This window comes from Triturus cristatus, chromosome 2_1, assembly GCF_964204655.1.
Source record: "Triturus cristatus chromosome 2_1, aTriCri1.1, whole genome shotgun sequence".
NCBI lineage: Eukaryota > Metazoa > Chordata > Amphibia > Caudata > Salamandridae > Triturus > Triturus cristatus.
Window position 1 is genome coordinate 1,093,277,854 of NC_140581.1, and position 12,538 is coordinate 1,093,290,391.

General features: G+C 43.1%; 1 long non-coding RNA gene across 2 annotated transcripts in view; it reads right to left on the reverse strand.

Annotated features, from left to right (window-relative positions):
* Positions 1–12,538, reverse strand: part of LOC146866412 (uncharacterized) — a 247,663-nt gene that overhangs the window by 181,733 nt on the left and 53,392 nt on the right. The window lies entirely within an intron of this gene.

Below are 12,538 nucleotides of genomic sequence, written 5' to 3' on the forward strand. Positions count from 1 at the left end.
GCTGTAAGGATGCTTTATCGAGATAATTTTTAATTTGGTAGTCAGTGACTACTAGGTCTTCAGTGTACAGATCTTTAAAAAATAGTTCAGACATGTTTTCCATCTTAGCCCTATCTGAAAATATCTCCCCTGTTTCTATATTGCAGATCTCTTTAATCACATTTCTAGTTAGGTTGACTTGGGATTTCCAGGCCAGGAGCTTCCTTCTGCCTTCTCCATATTCATAATTAGCAAGTTTGCTAACTTCCCATCTTCTTCTAGTAATACTGTCAAGATAGTCTGCCATATCTTGTCACTTAGCTAGTAGCTCGGGACTTTCCTCCCTCTGTTCTACACTACTCCGATTGGTTGTTTGGTTAAGCAAGGCTCTGAGAATTTCGGCTTCCAATAGCTTAAATCTTTATTTATTTTCCTTATTGATTTTAGCTGAGATGCCAATAATTCTGCCTCTAATAAAAGCCTTATAGGCATCCCATATTATCGCCAAAGGGGCAGACCGATCGTTTACTTCAAAGAAAAACAAAGTGTCCGTTTTTAACTGTTCAACCACTGACTCATCTTTAAGGATAGCTTTATCAAACGTCCATCTTTTTGTTTCTGATTGGCTAGAAAAGTTTAGATATATCTGAACCGCTGAGTGATCTGATAGATGTTCTGGGATGTGGGAAACTACGCTGACCTGTTCTATCAACCTGGAATCTATCAGGAAGTAGTCTATTCTGGAATGATATTGATGGAGAGGGTAGAACAAAATTTTGTATACCTCCTCTATTTTTGCATGAAAATACTAACTATATAACCTACTGATTATAATTTATTAACGGTTTGAAGTGTTTAACTAAACCAACCATTTGCATACACCAATTACACGTTGGACTAATTGCTATTTGCATGGCAAAATAATTCTAATAACTAAAATATGTACGCATATTAATAGTAGTACATGTGGTAATAGGATATCACATGATTTATGTTGCTTATGTGACGTTTGTGTTCCTATTTGGATCCTAAAGGTGAATATTAAATGTCGCTATATGCCAGGAAAATACTAATACATAAAGGGTTTAGTGAGGGTTTAACATTAGAATCTTCATTTCTTTGTATTAATTATTCTTTTGTGTTTGTTTCGCTTAAGTTGACATTTGGGCCTACCTAAAAATGGCATCCGAAATCAGAAGTGGCCACCGTCTCGTGAGCGCGATGCCTACTGCGCAGACTCGGATGGCTCCGTGAACTTCCTGACGACCCTTGATCCACCGTGTTCTTGGTCAAGGATAGGAACTTGGTGGACTGCCAAACTTCAGTCAGTAAAAACTGGTCTAAATGAACAATTGGGACATACAAGTAAACTTTCAACATTGTTGCATAAAGGCAACACTGAACAAGGAAATGAACCAGCAAAATCCATGAGAACCTCATAGAATGAAAATCGGACGTTCGCCAATCATCCAATCACTGCCTTTCTTAGCCTAAAATTTTTTTTTCATGTTATCCCGAAATTTATTATAAAAGAGCAGTAGAATAGGGAGGGTTGCTGCTGCTGATGAAATGGAGATCGATTGATGCAGATGCTGCCTTCTTACTCGATGACCCCCAATCTATATTGACCCACAGGCCATGATATATGCTTGCACGATTTCGGTTCCTTTTGAGATCTTTGGGTCTGTATCGTGCTGAGCAAAGAACTTTTTGGACTTTGAGTGTTGGCCTGCTTTATTTGGACAATTTAACTGCCAAATTTGGTTATGCAGTGCCAAATGAATTAGAGAAAAATCCAGATAGCAAGAATATGTAAATATAAAATGTCCTGCGATTTGTATTAATTGACTAAAATTCTAAACTTTGTTTGATTATAAATGTTGAAATTAGTTGCAAATAATATTTAGATAAACAAATATGATTAACTGAAATAACGAGTTTGTGGTTTGTCAATGAAAAGAGTAGAGGATTCTGAAGTCTTAAATGTGTTTTAGCCTGTTCTAAATCACCATCAACCAATCAACTAATTGGTCCATTGACCAAGTGGTGGAGTGCCTTGATGCTTAGGATCATGAATCTATGGTGTTATGGGCCCCACCAATGAATGCGTGTGTGAATGAGCTAGTGTGACGACGGGTCTGCGACGCAGGAAGGGATACGTTGAAATTTGCCTCTATCGTTCCTTTTTCTCCGGTCCCGCGCTGGATCAATATTTATGTTTTTCTTTATGAAAAGTAAAATTTTGGGGGCCAGTTATAGTCTTATTTTTTAACTCTCCAAATATCTACAAGATTTAGGTCACCCATAAGGACTTTGATCAGGGAGTCCATTTTTGTAGGTATCATTCTCCCCCCCTTGGACATGTCAAGAGAGGGGTTCAAAAGAATATTAAAATCTCCACCTATAATAATGGGGAAATTAGTATCAAGTAAGTGATTATATATCGTTCTAAGAGATGACTCATCATCTATGTTTGGGCCATAGTATCCCACCAAAGTCACCCACTCATTTCGTATTTTTATATCCGTTATAATCCAGTGCCCCCTGCGGTTAACTGGTGCTATGGGCTGTTGGCACCAGCTTGTGAATGGGGTGATGAATTTGTCGCAAGTTTGGCTGCGCTAAGGTGCCGTTAACTCAGAGATAGCGCCGTGAGAATATGGCCCTTAGTGTACTATATATACTACCTCTGAAAGACAGGGACAAGGTGTGGGAAATGCCACTCATACATACAGAGAAGAGCAGGGAAAGTTACAGCTATAAAACAAACATGCTTTGTAAACACTGGTAAAATAGGTCTCTGGCACTTTTCTGTTTTGCTGAAAAGTAAAAACATGGATAACCACTGATTTTCAGAAGCAGACACAACACTGAAATGTACCCACTGGAATTAATGAAACAAGCATTGGCAAAACTAATAAGTTTTGCCTATATGACATCTATTGGCTTTCATCATGTTTTTTAGCAATGTTTCACCATATGCCCATGGACAGCATTAAAAGGTCACCTGAGGTCACATCTGGATTACTCTTTGCAACTCCTGGCACAGGTACTGTGACAGCTGGCAAAAGTGGTTGTTAAAGCAGTGTCAGAAATTAAAGTTAAAGGGTGCTACTGTGAGCGTTTTTTTAACTTTCTTATCCTGCAGCAAAGTGCAATGTTTGGCTAGAAGGTATAAACTCAGCAGTGAAACTGACAATGCCCTGAAACAAAATGTTCCCACCATGCCTTGTTATGAGCTACCTTTGCAGCAGTTTTGAAGGAGTGTTCGCAAACCGAAAATAACAAGTTTTTGCAATGCAATAGGATTCACATTTATCCGAGTTTGAGCTATTGGCATTGTAAATGACAGTGCCAATAGCTTAAACTCTCACAAATGCGAGACCTATTGCATTGCAAATGCTATTTGTGGGAAAGTGCCCCATGCCGCGCTTTCACGTTAATGGCGTACAAGCCCTTTTCTTTTCCTCTAAAGAAAGGGGCGCAGGCACCATTAACGTGAAAGCGCGGTATGGGGTGCTTTTACAAAAGAAAGAATCTGTTTGTCAAGTTGACAAACAAATGCTTTTTTTATTGTAAAAGTGACCCATGCCGCGGTTTCATTTTAATAGCGGCCACGTACCTTTCTTTAGACGAGCCATGTCTAAAGAAAGGGGCATGGCCGACATTAAGTGAAAGCGCCGTATGGTGAGGGGCAGTAGTGAGACTAGAAAAAAGAAAGAGGACAAACTAGACAAACAGGTGGGAAATAACAGCAACAGGCAAAAAAGAGACTACTGAGGCAGAGAGGGAAACCCAGGTGCAAGATGCGAAAGGTGGAAAAATGAGAAAAACGCATTTAAGAGAGAAAGAATCAGAGGAACAGTAGAGAGGGTGGATTTGTGAAAAAGATACATCTCAGAAAAGTGATAGGCGAGAGAGAGGTGAGAGAGGAAGTTCAAAGTAGGAGACTAGGAAGTAGCGGTAAGAGAGAATGGTGTGAGCAAACTCAGACAGAGATATAGAGGGAGTGAGAGGAAGGAAAACAGGATTGAAAAAAGAGCAGAGATTTGGGAAAATAGGGGAATTATCATCTTTTAGTGTGCGTGTGTGTGTGTGTGTGTGTGTGTGTGAGGGTACATTTGTGTGAGATGGAGCATGTGTATGTGTGAGCATGTGCGTGTGTTAAAGTGAAAGAGAGTGAGTGGCTGGTAGTGAGTGAGAACGAGTGAAACGGAAAGTCATTAAGTGAGTTAGAGTGAGTGAGAGTTACTGAATCAGAGATTTACTGGAAGTAAAGGTGAATTAGTGAGAATGAATAAGATTGAGGGGGATATGTACAAGGAAGTGGAGGAGAGAGGCGTTAGCCTTCTTGGCTCAACACCTCTCTCCTACACTTCTGAAATGCAGGCTGCACCATATTTACAAATATGTGGTGCAGCCTTGTGTTTCCCCCTGCGATGGTGCTAAGTTTAGCAACTTAGTGCCAACGCAGGCACTCTGACACCAGTGTGCAAGGGTTTCGGAGTGCAGGGGAGGATTGTTTATGTGTAGGAAGATGGCCCTTCCTGCACAGAAACAATCCTAGAAATGCCATTCTGTCACTTTCATTTGTGCTGCTTCATGCAGCACACATGAAAGTGACAAAATAGTATGTTTTTTAAGTTTTGTTGATGCACAGGAAGGGACACCTTCCTGTACATAAACAAACAATGGCACTTTTCTTCTTCCATGTGTGCTGCACAAGGCAACAAACATGGAAAAAGCAAAAACGAGGAGAAATAATGCATTTCTCCTCATTTCGCCATCTTAAGACCAGGTTTTAATTTTGGCGCTGCCTCCTATGTACGCCACCCTTGTACATAGTTGGCAGCGTCAAAATGAATGGGTGATGCGGTGAAACGCCCACCGCAACCCCCACTACCCACCTCTTCACACTAACCATAGGTTTTGTAAAATAAATAATTTCAGCAATGCAATGCACATTCTGCTAATTTTTACAAAAATTACTAAAAAGCTAACACATATTTTAACCAGTTGCTGCTTTGTTTCATTATTGTTAATACATGAAAATTGATGTGTGTGAAAAAAAACCTTCACCTCTGTGAGTTGTGCAAGTGGTACTGCCTTGAAAATGATCAGGAAGTAAAATGTGTTGACAAAAAAGAATATATATATATTTTTTTATTTATTAAGGAGTTTTATATAGCGCTAGCCTGACCCGAGGGTATTGGAGCGCTTCACAACAGTTTTTGAGCGAGATTCATACAATAAGCTTTATTCTACATATAGGTTCGGCAGTCCAAGTGTGCTGAGCAGCATTGAGGTAGTACGTGAGTCCTATGATAACCTCATAGAGTGCACGTTGTCTTGGGGTTGACCCAATTAAGGGAGGGGGGGAGCAGTTGGGGGTCGAATAGCAGGGAGGAGGTAAGTCTTTGAGCTACAATGTATGGAAAAGACGACGAGCAGGAAATGGCGTTTTGATGGCGGCTATCCATTCGGGAGGGAGTGGTTGAGGAAAAGGACTTTAAGTTGTTTTTTAAATTTTGTGAAGGACGAGATAGTCCTGATACCGACTGGGAATGGCGGTCCAGATTTTGGGCGCGTTTCCAGCGAAGGACCGTGCGGCAGTTTTCTGTTTGTGTGTTTTAATAGGGATGAGTAGTAGGGTGCTGGAACTCCTGAGGTCCCTTGTCTGACCAGCCCTCTTGAGTTTGGCGCTACATACTCAAGTTTTCCTGTGTGCAGGGCTTTGTGTGTGAGGCAGGCAGTTCTGTACCTGGCACGCAGTTCGATTGGGAGCCATTTTAGTTCTCTGAGTGCTGGTGAGATGTGGTCGTATTTCCTGATTCCAGTGACCATTCTAGCTGCTGCGTTGAGAGTAGTTTTGAGGGGAGCTAGGTGAGATTTTGTTGTACCAGTGAGGGTGGCATTCCCAAAGTCGAGTCTGGACAGTACCAGTGATTGGGTGGCTTGTTTGAGGTCGTTGGTTAGGATGAATGGTTTTATTTTGTTAAGTAACTTCAGGTTGACGAAGGCACTCTTTGCGGAGCTCTTGATGTGTTTGGCCATGTCGAGTTTTGAGTCTAGGGTAATTCCTAATGATTTAATGGAGTGGGTCAGAGTGTGATTGCCGTTAAGAGCATCCAAAGCTTTTAGACATTCTGAAATATGAGGGTTCTCCTCTTTGTTGGAGATGAGGAGTATTTCGGTTTTGTCTTAGTTGAGTTTTAAGTGGTTAAGCGACAGCCAAAGTTGGATTTCTTTCCGAATTACATTTAGTCTGTGAATGTCATCAATGGAGGAGGTTTCTAGATAGATTTAGGTGTCATCTGCATAGAGGTGGAAAGGAATGTTAGCATTTTTGAGTAGGGTGGTGAGGGGTTCCATGTATATGTTGAACAGTTGAGGTGAGAGCACTGAAGCTTGGAGAACGCCCCTGTTGACGGGGTGTAGGTCAGAGGTAAAGTTTTTTTTTTTTATCCTTTGTGAGCGGCTGTGTAAGAAGGAGGAAAACCAGTGTAGGACCACCTCATCCGCTCCTACCCTTTCTTGTAAAGCCTTGATGAGAAGTTGGTGATCAACCGTGCCAAAGGCTACCGATAGGTCTAGGAGAATGCGGAGGTAGCATTGGTCGGCATCAAGGGATTTGTGGATGTCATCTGTGATGTTAAGGATCGCGGTCTCGGTGCTGTAGCCTTTTCTGAAACCTGATTGGTGGGGGTCAAGAAGGTTGATGTTATCCATGTGCTGAGTCAGTTGATGGAGGACGCATTTTTCAAGGATTTTGGATAGGAGGGGAAGATTGGAAACGGGTCTGAAGTTATTCAGTTCCTTGGAGTCAAGGCCTGTTTTTTTTAGTAGTGGTGTGACTTGGCCAACTTTGAGGCATTCAGATATGATGCCGGATCTCAAGGAGCTGTTAATGATCGTGCACCAGAACGGGGCTATGGAGAGTCTCAGTTTTTTGGTCAGTTCGGTGGGAATCGGGTCAAGGACGTGGGAGGCTGGTTTGGAGGTGGAGATCAGTTTGAGGATCTCGGTTTCCGGGATGGGGTTGAAGGACTTCCAGGTTTTTGTGGGGTGCTTGGGCGAGCTATCTACTGTCACTGGAGGCAGGTTTTTGCAAACGGGGTTGACGTTGATGTCCAGTGAGAGCTCAATCTTGGTATTTTTTCTTCGAAGAAGTTGGCGAAGTTTTCACACAAGTCTTTGGAGGCCTGTAGGGAGGATTCCGAAGGTTTGGAGGTTTGTTGTCTGATGATTTTGAACAGTTCGTTGGGCCTGTTTTTTGTGTTGTCCAGGGTGGCGCAGAAGAAGGTAGATTTTCACTGCTGATGTGTTTTTTTTATTTCCTTCGGGCTGCTTTGAGTTCTTCGAGTAGGCTTGAGAAGGGGTTGCTCCTCCATAGTCTTTCTGTAGCTCTTAGTTGTCTTCTTTCGTTGTTAATGTCCGTGTTGAACCAAGATCTGGATGGGATGTTCCTGTTTTGTTTTAGATTTAAGGGGGCTAATTGATCTAGAATGGATGTCCTGTTTGTGTTGTAGTGGGCAGTGAGTTCCGTTGTGGATAGATCATCCATGGAGGCAGTGAGGAGAGAGTTAACCCTTCCCTCTAGGTCAGTCATGTTATACTGGGTGAAGTTTCTAGTCCATTTTGAAGGGTCTTGGTTGGGTGTTTATGTGTGATTGGCTGAGTGAGGTGGAAAAGGATTAAGTGGTGGTCGGACCAGTCCACGGGCAGGATGCGGTCTATCGTGACAGTGTTGTGCTGGGCGTTAATGGCGTCTAGGATTGCTCCTTTGTTGTGGGTTTCCTCTAAGCAGTGTTGGGTAAGGTTATTGCTGTGAAGCAGCTCCTTCAGGTTCTGGATTAGCAGATTGTTTTCTTCATTCCAGTGCAGATTGAGGCCGCCCAGAATAAGGTTGTTCATATCTAGGAGAGAGCAGTGGGCAATCAGGTCGGACTGGTGTTCAGTGATTTGATTGTGGTGGTGTTGCCTGGGGGTGGTAAATATGGTGGCAGATAAGTGTTTTATTGCTGCTAGGGTTGATGTTGGCGGTTAGGCACTCAAAGGTGTTGTAGTTGAAGGAGTCTATTTCCGTCTCTGAAATATTGTTTTTGTGGATGATTGCTATGCCTCCACTTCTTTGATCTTTTCTATCTTTGTTGTTGATAACAAAGCTGGGGGGTAAAAGAGTATAACATATTCTATAACAATTGTTAATTAATTCATACAGGTGAACTTCGATTCTCTCTAGGATGTATTAATACATGTAGCATTGTGATATACACTAGCAGGAACTATTAAACGATGGCTCTTTGTGTGTGGTTTAATTAATTTTGGCTCCCGGTAATGTTCAGTGTTCTGTAGCACTATATTCTCTTCAAACACATACTTTTTTATTATAATGAAAAGAGAAAGGAATAAGGTTAGGTTCCCCTGCCATATCATACAAGCACCCTAACGGTCATGTGGCTTGACTTCCTTGTCAAGGTCAAAGGTCATGATGATGTCACTTCCTGTGATGGTATTGAGGTCAAGAGTGTGTGATGTCACTTCTGCTACCCCTAAAGTTTTGGTGAATCAACATCCATTCACAGGCCATGCTGTTGTAACATGTTTTACAAATATTGACAAAGCTAACAGAGATGTTGGTTATAAAAGTAAGAAACTGAGTTACTAGTTGTGCAGGTTGTGAGGTCTGCAATAGTAATATTTTTGCAATTTTTCCTTATAGGGATCCAAGCACCCCCATTGTAGTACTTGACTTTTATAGGGCAGTGAAGGAGAGCATTGTAAGGTGTACTTAGCGAAGGTGCTGTGGGTAAGTATTGTACATTTGTGGGCATGCAATGTAAAAACAAATTAATGTTTGTAGTTTGTTGTTTTTGTTTGAAAACAGAGATGTATATTTATTATACACACACTACTAAATTGAACACATTAATAGAGGAATATATACACGAGGTAGATAAAAAATATTGTTGGTGATAAGATCACATTTCACTTTTAATGGGTTATTTTCCCAAAAATCTATTTCCCTCTACTATACCATCTAGAATGGTATAATATAAAGGGGCATTAGTTTTAATGTAGCAACTGTTAATGTTAATGTTAATGTTAATTTATTTCTCCTATAGCGCTCGGCTACTCCGAGGAGCATCCCGGCGCTTTGATGAAGAATATCGGCAGGCAAAACAAGACATAACAACTAAAAAAGCAGACAGAAGAGAAGGATCAAGTTTATTTAGTAAAAAGTTTATTTAGTAAAAAGCCACGTTTTAAGCTCTTTTCTAAAAGCAAGGAGACTGGGAGCCTGTCTGAGAGAAAGTGGTAGATCATTCCACTCCTTCGGGGCTAGGTAGCGGAACGATCGACCTCCCATCCTTGCACGCCTGATAACCGGGACTGTCATTTTGGATAGACAAGATGATCTCAAAGACCTGCTGGGTACATATCGGGAGAGACGTTTCCTTATGTACTTAGGGCCAGATCCTTGTAAAGCTATGAAGGAAAAAGTCAGGCACTTAAAAAGAATTCTTTTAGCCAATGTAAAGAATTCAGTAAAGCCGTGGCACCTGCTCTTCTCGGGAGCCCGTAAATAGCACGGGCTGCCGAGTTCTGGACCACTTGCAAACGGGTCAAAAGATATTTTGGTAGACCCAAGAAAAGGGCGTTTGCGTAGTCCAGTCGAGATCCGATCAAGGCCTGAACAATAATCTTCCTATGCTGGAAAGACACTAGAGGAAGAAACTTCCTCAGCATCCGTAAAATGCCAAAGCATTTACCTGAGAGGCACGAAACATGTGGCCCAAAGGACAATTCACTGTCCACAATCACTCCCAAATTTTTAGCCTTGAGAGACACGTTGTCAGGTGGAAACAGATCTTGTGGCCACCAAGCTTTCCAGTCTGGTTCACAGGTGCAACCAAAAAAGAGCAGCTCCGACTTATCGGAATTGCACTTTAATCCATTACACCTGAACCACTCAAAAACCGCACCAAGGCAATCCCTGATCTGTACGCCGTCGAATGACCCGCCCCTATCACAAGTAAACAGGAGCTGGGTGTCATCGGCGTAAGATACGATCTGGGCGCCAAAAGACTCCGCGACTACCGCCAGAGGGGCCATAAAGATGTTAAATAGCATGGGGCTGAGAATGGAACCCTGCGGTACCCCTACCTCTAGTGGAGCCATATCAGCGGAGAAAGGGGGCGCCCAGATCGTTTGCCGGCGGCCGGCCAGAAAAGATTTAAGCCAATTCCACACCGTTCCCCGAATGCCGCTCTCCCAGAGTCTTACAAGGAGGCGATCATGAGGGACGGTGTCGAAGGCCGCCGACAGATCTAACATTACCAACATGGCCCTTCCTCCAGAGTCGAGTACTTCCCTGATGGCATCCGTGACCTCGAGAAGAGCCGACTCCGTGCTGAAATTTGCACGGAACCCAGATTGCGTGTCATGCAACAGGTCGTTGATTATGTTAAGTAGTCATTACAACAATGATATAGGATTCGTAAAAAGTTCACCACTTTAGTATATAAGGCAAGGCGATTTGGTTTGTCAAAGGATTAGCACAATCAATTATGAGATAAGATTTTTGTCTCCGTTAAGGTTCAGCACATTAAAAGTAATTATCAACATGTTATATTAAAAATTATATTAAAAACTCCCCAGGGCATCGTTGCCCTTTGAGTCCTGGTGGCATTATTGTGAGATAGGGCAAGAATCCCCGTTCATATTTCAACACTCCTCTCAAACCGGAATACAGCAGAGACAAAAGAGCGCACCCACAGCAATATGCAATTAAAAGGTTTTATTGCATCATGTACAGCTCCAGCATATGGATGAAAGAAACTCCCAATGCTTTTCAATGTTCTCAACACCTTGCTCATGGGTGAACATGTTTGCCTCTGTGCCCACGTTGGTAATACAGCACAGTTGCAGAGGTAAAATGATTCCCTCATTTGCACGTAGGGCCATGCCCCCATGCAAATTAGGGTACGCCCTCTGATGATAGCGCTGGTGCTATATATGCGCCAGTGCTATCTGTATTACTGAAGAGGCCGCAGAAGCATTTGTGGCCCCTTCTGTAATACCAAAGTGCCCTGGAGGTTCAGAAAGTGAGTGCAAATTCCCGTAGCGCCACCGGGGCCCTATTACATATAGGGTGCACTTTCCCTGTTTGCACCACGGCACACCTTCAAACAGGTGCGCCAAGCCCAAACAGGGAAAGTGCGACCTATTAGGTTGAATGGGTGCCCGGCATCCGCGAACTTGTGCTGCCGTGACGGCAGCGCATTCACGTGACATACAGAGTGGCCGCTTCAAAGACTCTCTGTGTTTCACTGTGCTGGTGGCAACCCACCTACACTTTGATTCAAATCTTTTTATTGATTTTATAATGTATGAACAACAGCCGCCAGCTACATCCTTAGGCCGGTGAGGAATAACAACTATTGTGAGTGTGAAAAACTGAAGGAAAAGACCGATAGATATAAAAGATTGAGAAGAAAAGCCCTTGAAAGCCAGAAATTAAAGTGACCAGTAGAAAGTTGCAGTAGACTAGCTGCTGTGCCATAGATGCCTCAGGTTTAAGTTACTCTGCCATTTGTAGTGCCTGAGTGAGGTGAAATACCCATAGGTATGTGGGACAGGTTAGTTCAACAAATACTGTTGTTAAGAATTTTATGGTAGAGCCCCATGTTTTGTCGAAGTGTGGTAGTGTGTGTAACGCTAGGTGTAGGCTTCTCCATACCCACAAGCTACCATATTTTATGTAGCTAATCCAGTTGGGTCGGGGTTGAGTCAGTGCCCAGCGGGTTAAGAGAGTCTTCTTGGCCGCTCCCAGCACCAAGGTAATAACTCTTCCACTGCAAGATCTAACGGGGTATATCAGGGCATCCGACTGCGCTATTAAGAGGGGAGAGAGATCCTATTGCAGGCAGATGCCGTGAGTGACTGTACCGGCCTGTAAGGGGAAGTCAGAGGGGTCAACAAGACCCACTTGATCCGCTCCAGAAGGCTGCCATCAGGGGGTGCACTGACTGCGCAAACGTTTTGTGACGCACTGTCAGTGCGTTGCCTGACAGCTACTTTGCCTTTGCGTTTGTGTCCATAATATGGCGCAGGCACAGAGGTTAAGATATTGCCCCATTTGCATGGGGCCACTGACCCATGCAAATGAGGGAACACCTCGTGAGAAAGGGTGGCGCTACATGTGCACCAGCTGTATACAGAAGGGGCCGTACAAGATCTGCAGCCCTTTCTGTCATTCCAGAGTGGCGGGGGGGGGGGCGCACAAAAGCAGGCACAAAAACCTGTTGCGCCTTCAATGCACCTAATTAATATGGCCCCAGCAGCACTTCACAGCTTGGCTTTACAGTAGAAATCTCTGACCTCAAGAGAAAGCCTTCTCTTGAGGCAGACCCTCTGCGGTATGTCTGAGTATAGCTGTTTGGGGCTAAAAAGTATGTTATATTGAAATCAACAGATTTCCTTTGGTGCAGCACTGCATGAGTCATGAAAATAGTCTCACAGAGTTGCCAAAGAAAATCTGCTCCACACAAAGTTA